The sequence below is a fragment of the Rousettus aegyptiacus genome, unplaced genomic scaffold (assembly GCF_014176215.1).
Source record: "Rousettus aegyptiacus isolate mRouAeg1 unplaced genomic scaffold, mRouAeg1.p scaffold_m13_p_5, whole genome shotgun sequence".
NCBI lineage: Eukaryota > Metazoa > Chordata > Mammalia > Chiroptera > Pteropodidae > Rousettus > Rousettus aegyptiacus.
The window spans coordinates 83,152,259-83,162,401 of NW_023416308.1; the positions used below are offsets into that span (position 1 = coordinate 83,152,259).

A 10,143-nucleotide genomic window follows, 5' to 3' on the forward strand; every position below is an offset into this window, starting at 1 on the left:
TTGCATGTGGTAGGCTCTCCATAAATGTTTGCTGAATTAAATTGAATTCCCTGAATCCTCAGCTTAATAACCATATATTTTTTAAAAAAGGAAATGAGGCATAATTAATTGATGGGACACTTGGCTTCCTAGTGCTCTTTATATTCCTTTCCATTGTTTTAAATAAAAACATAAAAATGTCACACATTGAAGAAAAATAAAATATAGACTATGATTGACAATAACCATTATGCTAATTATTATCATTATCAATATCTATTATTATAATTTTTTTCTTTAAAAAAACATAATCGCGTGAAACTTCATTTTCCATTTTATCTATTTTGGCCATCTTTCTATAACTTAGTAAAACTCAGTTGTCTGGATCTCATTCTTTTCTAAGTGTTTAATAAATTGTTTAAATTCTTTAGGTTCTGGCATCACAGTTATTTGTCTTTAAATTATAGAGTCACTCCATTCTTCCAAAAATATGTATATGCCAGATCTTGAGTCAGAACAGTGAGGAATTAAAAAGAAAAGTGGGCAAGATCCTGACACTTCAGAGACTTGGGATAGGGTGGGGCCATGAAATAAGCACACTAATAGTGATGAAACAAGGCCCCATGCATTTAGGGCTACTGCAGAGGAATGTGTCATGTGCTCTGGGGCCTTGGTTAAATGCAAAGGGCGATTATTCTCTCTCTTTGGAGCTTGGAGCAGCAACCAAGAGATGTTCAGGCAGCTAAACATCACAGCCTAAGTTCTCCTGCTACTCTTAGATTTATGACAGCTAAAAAAATGGACTCTGTCTTCAGACAGCTCCTGCATGAGCAGCATGTGTGCTAAAGGAGGTGCTTGCTCCAGGTGATGGCCCTCTTCCCTTTCCCATCCCTTTATCTATGGTTATCAGATTAGTACAAGGTCCTGGTCTTGACCACAGTAGAGAGAAGAAGAGGAAAAAGCCAAGAAAGCAAAAGCCAGTTGTGGCAGGCAGACTCTCAAGGTGACCTCTATGAACTTTGTGTTGGGCATTTACACCTTCGTATAACCCCCTCTTTGTGAGTATGGATGTGGCCTGGGACTTCTTTCTAACCAGCAGAATACAGTCAAGGTGATGGAATGTGTGTGATTATTGATTATGTTGCAGATGTCTTAGTACCATCTTGCTGAGCTGCTTTCTTGCTTTTGAGGAAGTGAATGGCCATGTTGGTACTTGGTACTTGGTCCCCTAAGTACCAAGGACCTGTGAGCAGTCACTAAGAGCTGAAGGTGGCCACTGGTTAACAGGTACCGTGAAACTGAAGCCTTGAGTCCTATAGCTACAAGAAACTGAATTTTGCCAACTGAATTCTGAATGAGCTCAGAGCAGATTTTTTCCTCAGATAAGAACACAGCCCCGGCTGATACTCGATTGCTGCCTCCTGAGATCCTAAGAAGAGGATCTAGTTATGTCTGAACTTCTGAACCACAGAAACTGTGAGACAGTATATATGTGTAGTATGAAGGAGCTAAATTTGTGGTAATATTGTTAAGCTGCACTAGATAACAAATATGCCACTGGTTGGTTGCCTTTGCCTTCTGTAAGAACTATAGGATAAAAAAAATGGGCAGAGGGAAGAAAGGCTGGAAGGCAAACTCGGCAACCTTTATGAAGAGAAGAAAGTGACTAGAGAATAGACTTTTGCTTTAAGCTCTGTCATGTTCATTTGTTCATTCATTCATTTATTCATCAAAGGATGTTAAATTGGAAGTATGGGCAGACACATCTAGATAGATGTATCAGTCAGGTTTCAGGGAAGAATATTGTTATAGACCAGCGGTCCCCAACAGTTTTGGCACCAGGGACTGGTGCTCCTTATAGGAGAATCTAATGCCTGATGATCTGAAGTGGAGCTGAGGCAGTGAGGCTAGAGCTGGGGGAGCAGCTGCAAATACAGATAAAGTTTAGCTCGCTTGCTCACCTGCCCACTGTTTATCCCTTGCTGTGTGGCCTGGTTCCTAACAGGCCACAGACTGGTATAGGTTGAGACTGGGGTTGGGGACTCCTTGTTATAGACAGAATTGCACCACCCCCCCCACCCCGAAATTACTGAAGTTCTAAACCTCAGTATCTCAGAATGTGAGTTTATTGGAAAGAGAGCCTTTACAAAGATAATTAAATTTAAAATGAGGCCATTATGGTAAGCCCCAAATAAATCTGCCTGGTGTCTTTGTAAGAAGAGGCAATTAGGAAACACCAGAGTTGCATATGCACAGAGTGGTGACTATGTGAAAAGGCAGCAGGAGTACAGCCATCTGCAAGCCAGGAAGAGAGGCCAGAAGACAAACCAACCCTGACAACACTTTGGACTTCTAGCCTCCAGAACTATGGGAAAATACATTTCTATTGTTTAAACCACCTCGTTTATGGCATTTTGTTATGGCAGCCCAAGCAGACTAATACAGATATAGAAACCACTCTAGATATTTTAAGCACTGGAGGATTTAATATGAAGAGTTAGATGCTTTCAAAATCATTGGAAGTGGCTGGACTTGGAGGCCGTCACTAGAATGCACTGCTGTGGCTATGAACTGAGGGGCACGAAGCTGATGCCACTTCAGTCGATTCTGCCATGGCCATCACAGCGGCCTCTGAACACCCAAGAAGGTGGTAAGCAGTTGCTGAAAAGCTGAGATCAGTTACCTATCTGGCTTTCAATACTCAGGTGCCCATGACCTTGATTGCCAGGAGACAAGGCAGTGGGGTGATGCCTTCCATCCCATTTATGCCTTCTACTTAATTGAATTTAGTATCCTGGCCACAAGGGAGCTATAGTATTAACTTTCCAGCCTGTGTAGCACAGGAAAGCCCTAACAAGGGAGTAGGAAATGATGCTGAAGCCTCTAGACATAACCAGCCCCATACGATAGACATCAGAGCAAAGCAAATGCCAAATCAAACCAATCAGTAGGTATTCAAAGTAGATACCTGAAACTGAGAACAGAATTCATTGAGTTGCTCACCTATGTGAAAAGTATAAAATGCATGGAAAAGACAGGATTTAGAATCAAGATTTCTTTGGAGAAGTTATGCAGTTTTATCTCCTGTAACTATCCCAAGTAATAGGGCTGAGTGCTTTTCCCATCACCTCAGGTGGAGGGGAAGAGAAATTCAGCAGGACCACTCAGAGCTGGAAATGGGTCGGTTTGTCTTGGCCTTTGATCTGTTTTCTGCTTTGGAAAACTTAAAAGATGGAGATAGTTTGGAGAGTTGTTCAGACCTTGGGAATGAAGGAGAGATGGTTGATCTAGGCAACAGGCTCTGTTGTGGCAGAGACTGTATGAGTGTTTCAAGAGCTACGAAATGGCACAGGAGAAGTGGGTTGGAAGAGTTGGGGGAGGCACTTGAGTTAAATCAGTGAAGAGTTAACTAAGTTAAAGAGGGCCAAGTGTGGCATTCGTGGCAGAAGGAACAGCATGGGCAGACTCAGAGGCTCAAAAGGGCCTAGAATGTCCAGGGAAAAGTTAAATGTTTAGTGTAGCTGCAGAGTAATTTGAGAGTGTGGGGAGTATAAGAAATTGGCTTGAGAAAAGCAAACGTCGTGCTTCTGAGTTTAGCTTTTGTCCTTAGGAAATAGAGAATTATTGTAGAGTTTTTTCTTTTTAAATTAATAACACTTTTTAGGACATTTTAGATGTACAGAAAAACTGAGCAGATAGTTCAGAGAATTCCCATATGGCTCTATAGGGTTTCCCTAATTTTTTAACATACTTCTTACATAAGCAGGGTACATTTATTATAATTAATTAAACTGTACCAAAACATATTTTTAACTAAAATTCATACTTTATTAAGATTTTCATAATTTTTACATAATGTCCTTTTTCTGTTTCAGAATCCCATCTAGGATATCATATTACGTTTAACTGTCATGTCTCCTTAGGCGCCTCATGCTGTGACAGTTCCTGAGACTTTCTTCTTTTTCATAATCTTGGCTGTTTTGAGGAGTACTGGTTAAGAATACTCTGGGGTGCCCCCGTATTGGGATTTTTTGGATGTCTTCCTCATGATTAGACTGAGGTTGTGGGTACTATGGATTTTTCAGTAGAATTCGAGCAATGTTTTGCAAAAGTGATTTGAGGACAGTGTGAAGGGTGAATGAGATGGAGTATATTAAGCTGGTAACCTTTCCTTAGGAAACCCTGCAATAGCTTACCACCACAATTATTATTATTATTATTATTATTATTAATTTTATTTTTTTTAAATCTTGCTCTTTAATGTGGCTTATGCAGTCCTACAGAATCTGAACCCAGCCTGCCTTTCCGGCCTCATCTCCTGATACTTTCTGCTTGCTGTTTTATGCTTCAAACCCGCTGGCTTCTGTTTCCCTTTCTTGAAGGTGCAAGGTTTGCTATCCTCAGGACATTTCAGTGATTTTCGCCTTATCCAGGTAGAAGACGAGTTAGGGGCCTGAGTTAGAGGAGGAGGGGCAGGTTAGAGAGCACGTATGTGGCAGAGTTGACAGAATGCTGACTGTTTGGATATATGAAATTAAAAAAAAAAAAAAAAGGAGAGGATTTGAGCATAGTTTTGAGATTTCTTTGAACGACTTGATCACTGGACTTGACCATTCACTGAGATGGGGAATATAGGAGTTTAGAGGGGGAACATCATGAGATCACAGTGACATATCAAGTTTGAGGGACTTTTTGCTGTTCTTGTCCAGCAGGCAGCCGGACATCATGAGTCTCAGGTTCAGGAGGGAGGCTGGAATAAGAGTAACGGCTAAACAAGAGATTGTGGTGGGGGCTCTGATTATTAGTTCAACTGGGATAAACCCAAGGGACATATTTGCAGTAATTGAAGCCCTTGGCAGCCAATATTTTAATGTGAACTTCAGGTCAGCAGAGAAATTAAATTTATTTTGGAGACTATCAGGCAAAAGGAGGCCAGGATTTGGGGAAGGATTTGTGGTCATTCCACTTGCTAGGTTTAGGTTAATGACTGCTTCTTTTCTACAGGAATGAAACTTTGGGACTTGAAAAGACTGCTCTATTAACTAATTAATATAGCCTCTGGAAAAGTAGCAGAGAGGTTTGGGGTTTGGACTGAGTTATATGAGTGGAAAATAGAGTGGTGGACAGACCAAGTGATGATGAAATTGCTCCCAGGTATGTTATTTCTTCATATTTTTTATGCCATGATATTTACATTAGAAGAAAATTATAATAGTAGTATATGCTTTGGAGGTACTATAGGTTGGCTCACTCTATAACCATTCTAACCAGTTTCTCTCTCGTCTTTTTCTACTCCAGAGGCTGGAAGGCAACATACACAAATTCCAAGACCTCATTACAACTTAAAGAGGCCACAAAATATAGTTTGGGTTAATGGGAAGTTCCTAGAAGTCCCTGAGGTGGGCTTCCATCTCTGAACAGAAAGGCAAAGATTTGTGAGGAGAAGGATGTTCTGCCTTCTTTCAGTGTGGAGCTTAGATACAATGCCGGAAGACGGTGGCTGTCTTATTACCAAGAGAATGAAATCTGTAAGCTAACAACAGTGGAGCAGAAGGACAGAAGAAACCTGATTCCTTTATGACATTCATTAGCAACTACACTGGTTCTGGTCCAACCACTTCTGGATTTTGTGTTAAGTGGGGCAAAAAGCCTTAGTTCTGTACAGCAACACACTGGTTCTCAAATGTAGCTGCTCATTAGAATCATTTGTGGGGACTTAAAAGTTCCTAATACTTAAATTGTCCTGTATACCACTCATTGAATGCGAATTTATGGTACTGAGACCTAAGCCTTGATCATTTTTAAACTTCCCCAGGTGATTCCAATATGTAGTCAAGCTTGAGAATCAGTGGTTAATAAACCACTGCTTTTTGTTTTTGTTTCTGTTTTCATTATTTTCAGCTGATGGTATTGTTACAATATGTATTGAAACTACATTTAAATAACAAAAGCATGTAAATTAGCCCATCTCCAATCTGCTATCATTGTTACTATCCTTAGGAGAATCACAATCTTAGAGTGTTGTGCCTCTTCTTTCAAATTTCCCTCTCTGCATATACAAAAGTATATTAGTTTTCAATTACAAAAATCCTTCTAGGGGTTGTCCGAGTGGGGCTTGAGAAGTGACTTTGTCAGACAGCCCAGAAAAATCAGGACAGTGCTGACTTCAATTTTCTATATCCATAAACCATGAGAACAGCTGGGAAATGTCAATATTTTAGCATCCAACCACCTCTCCCAACCTGCTGTTAGCATTTTAAAATAACAGAAAATAATATTTCATTGATAGTCTAATAATTAAGAAGTTTTAAAAATGGCATATTACTGTCTGTCTGTGATTAAATATTTAATTACAAGATGCAGAAGATGTTGAACTTGGTGTTGTTGGGCTTCAATGCAGGGTAATACTCAATTTTTGTGTATTCATATCCTCTTTTTTGGGTTCCTGCCTCGTTTCAGTTGTTTAATGGTTGGTCCTTTAGAAGAAGCATCATCTTTTGAGGTTCATATTTTTGTTTTAAGTTGCAGATCACTTTGAGATCCAGGAGAGGCTGAAATAGGCACACAATAAACATTTTCATCAGCCCTGCTACTTGATTGCATATCATGTATATAAAAATGTGTATAAAAATATTCCTCTATTGAAAAGACTCAGCTTCAGAGTTAGGATTTTTGTAGCAACAAAGTATTAATTTTGTCAATTTACATGTAACTTGTGAAATATATGCTAATTTATTTCTCATGAGAGGCAACACTGCACAACAAATTCTAGAAAGAGAAGGCATGGGTTCAAATTCCAACTTGGCCTTTAATGGCTATGTGACTTAGAGCATATTACTAAATTTCTATGCTTCGCTTTTCTTGTGTTTAAAACAGAAATATTATTGTGAAGATTAAGGAGATTAAAGGAGTAATGCATGTAAAACATTTAGAAATGTGTGTAGTATGTATTAGATGTCTAATAAATATTAGCTATTATGATGATCTCTATTAATTTGGACACATATTTCTGAATACCTTTGCTCAAAAGTGACTTTTTGTGTGAGATATTTTGCCCTCCCCAGACTTTCCACTGACATAGATTTCCCTGTCTCATCCCCAATTTCTATTGAAGTCCTCTTTGGAATTTCAAAATTATATCTCCTCTCCTCTTCTCACGCTCTAGTTATCATCACATGCTGAATAGTTCCCACATCTGAAGCTGAGTTTAATCTTTTTTACATGTGCTCCAGACTCCTGTGTCCTTTCAGACATTACCACTTGGTTGTTCCATAACACTTTAACCCCTAAACTGAATAAATTCCTTGTTGAAGAAAATGGCACCATAATTCGCACACAACTGTCCAAATTCTGGATGTAATCCTTGACTTCTTTCTTCCACATCTGTCAGATAGTCTCCAATTGTGTCTCCAGACCATTCACTTCTCTCCATCCTCTTTGTTGCAATTCTAATTTAGGCCATTGTCTTCTCTTTCAAGTAGCTTCCCATTCTCCAGCTTTCCCTTTGTAGCTTTAGCAATATTTCTAAAATCTAAAACTGACCTAAAACTCTGCCTAAAACTCTTCAATGACTCCCTATTGTCCTCAGGGTAAAATAAAAACTCCTTAACAAAGTTTATAAGTTCTTTCATAATTTGGCCCATGCTTATCCTTCCAGTCTCATCTTACGTCCTTCTCTTCTTTAGATTCAAAGGTCCAGACTTACTGAATAAAATCGATGTGTTCTCTACTATTTTGGATCTTTGGCACTTGCTGCTTCTTCTACTAGATTCTTCTCTTTGCTCACACCTTTTGCTCTGCCCCACTTTCTCTGTGTAACTTTTTCTGATCCTTCACATCTCAGTTCAAGTATCAAGTCCTCTCAGAAAACCTGCTTGACTCCCACACTTGGGTAAAGGGTACCTCCAATGTGTTCTACAGGACCGATTCTTCTCATCATTGCACTTAATCAAACTATATTGTAATTATCTGTTTATTTGTCTGTACCACTTACTATAGGGGGATACAGATAATGCTTGATAAAGACAAGGTTTGTGTAATCAATATCTACTACTCTATTAGGCACTCCTTCCATATCTTCTGAGAAAAACATACCTTTTCTGATAACTAATTCTCTTGTAGTTTCTGGAGGGTGTGGTATGTCTTTACATGCCTTAGATTAAAGATGAGTGCCTGGTCCAAACGGGAGCAATCATGGTATAAAGGCCGTGGTAGGATAATAATAAAGCATAATGGATGCCGGATTCAAATCCCTGCTCTTCCCTGTAATAGTGTGTGAGCATCTTGTGGTTCTATCTTTTCATCTCTAAATGTGTATAATAATACCTATTTTATGATACACGCATCTTGAAGAATGGCAGTGAATTGTTGTAAATCTAATCAGGTGGTGGTTATAGATGTAGTTTCATTGTTGAAAAAATTCAACACATTGCTATACAGCTGTTGCTCTGAATGCTTTTTTCTCTGTACATGTTAGTAAAGACCATTGGGGCAGTTTGCTTTCAGCTGGCAAGACCAACAATACACCTTCACTATCCTGCTTCGCAAGTGTATCAACTCTCCAGCCTTATGTCATAACTTTGATCCAAGGGACCTCAATTGCGTTCTACTCTGAATCATCCTGATTCATTGGATCGATGATAATATCATGCTGATGCTATCTATCATGCTTCTTGGTAAGCGGAAAGCAGCAACTATTCTAGATACAGTGGAAAGACAGACGCATACAGAGAGCGTGAAATAAATTCCACAAAAATTCAGAGGCTTGTTAGCTTCCTGTGGTCCAGTGATCTGTGCTGCACTTGGCCCCTCCCACCACTGAGAAAGAGGTAAAATACCTATTGGGTCTCTTTAGGTTTTGGAGGCCACATATAACTCACTTGGACATGCAACTTTCACTAAATTACTGGGAATCCTGAAATGTGGCCAGTTTGGGCACCTGAAAAGAGCCAAATAAAAGAAGGCTCTGCATCAGGTCGAGGCTGCCATGGAAACTGCTCGGCCACTTAGGCTGTATATGCAGCACATCCAATGGTTCTTGAAATGCCCGTGACAAATAAGGGCATCATATGGAGACTTTAGCAGCCTTGTATAGGTAAATCACATCCCAGACCTTTAAGATTTTGGAGCAAAGCTTGACCGTTCTCTGAAGACAACTCTTCTCTAGAGGAACTGTTTCTAGTTTATAATCGAGCCTTACTATAGACTGAATGCTTGACTACGAATCACCAGATGGAAATGGCATATATGAGATTAGGCTCAAGCAAGTCCTGGAGGCACAAACAAGTCACATAAGCAAATGGCACAAAAGCCCATGTCTCTACCACATTGCTTCTTCCTATTGCATTGCCTCTTCTCTCTCAACTTGAATCTGTGGCCTTGTGGGGAGTTCCTTACGACTAGTTGGCTGAGGAGGAAAAATTCTAGGCCTGTTTTAAATATGGGTCTATATAATATGCTGGCACTGCCCAAAAGTGGATGGTTGTCGCACAGAAGTCCCTGAGGGGTGGCTTTTATAAGTAGGTGTGAAGAAAAATCCTCCCAGTGGGCAGAAGTATGGATTTATATTGACTCAGGGATAGTGGCTAATGGTTTGGCTGGATGGTCAACACACAGAAGGATCATCATAGAAAAATTGGTGACAAGAAGATCTGAGTAATAAGTTTATAGGTTGAACTCTCTAAATATGATCAGAGGATTAAGCTATGTGTCCCATTGATTGCTCACCAGACAGAAATCTCATCAGAAGAGAATCTTATTAAGCAGGTGGATGAGATGACCTGTTTGTGGACATCTGTTAACCACTTTCCTCAGCCACTCCTATCTTAGTCCAATGGAGACTAAACCAAAGTGGTCTGTGGAGGTTATTCATAGACTCAGCAAAATGGACTTTCAATTACCACTGCCAACAGCAGAGACCAACAATAAATACTCAATATGCACATTCCCTGGAAGCACTAGGCATCCACCTGGTGGAAGCTTGATTATGAAAGATCATTTCTCTCATGGAAGCAACAGAACTTTGTTCTTAACAAAATAGACACTTAATTCAGATACAGACTTGTCTCCCCAATTTACAGTGTTTCTACCAAAAGCACCATCTAGAGATTTACAGAATGCGTTATTCATGAAGTATTTCACAGAGCATTGCTTCTGATCAGGCTT

General features: G+C 39.6%; 1 long non-coding RNA gene across 1 annotated transcript; it reads left to right on the plus strand.

Moving 5' to 3' along the window:
• The first annotated feature begins 931 nt into the window (after positions 1-931).
• On the plus strand, positions 932-5,521 carry LOC118602937. Its single transcript, XR_004951027.1, has 3 exons — positions 932-982; positions 4,984-5,133; positions 5,278-5,521. It is a non-coding gene; the product is annotated as an uncharacterized LOC118602937 (long non-coding RNA).
• Positions 5,522-10,143: the final 4,622 nt, after the last annotated feature.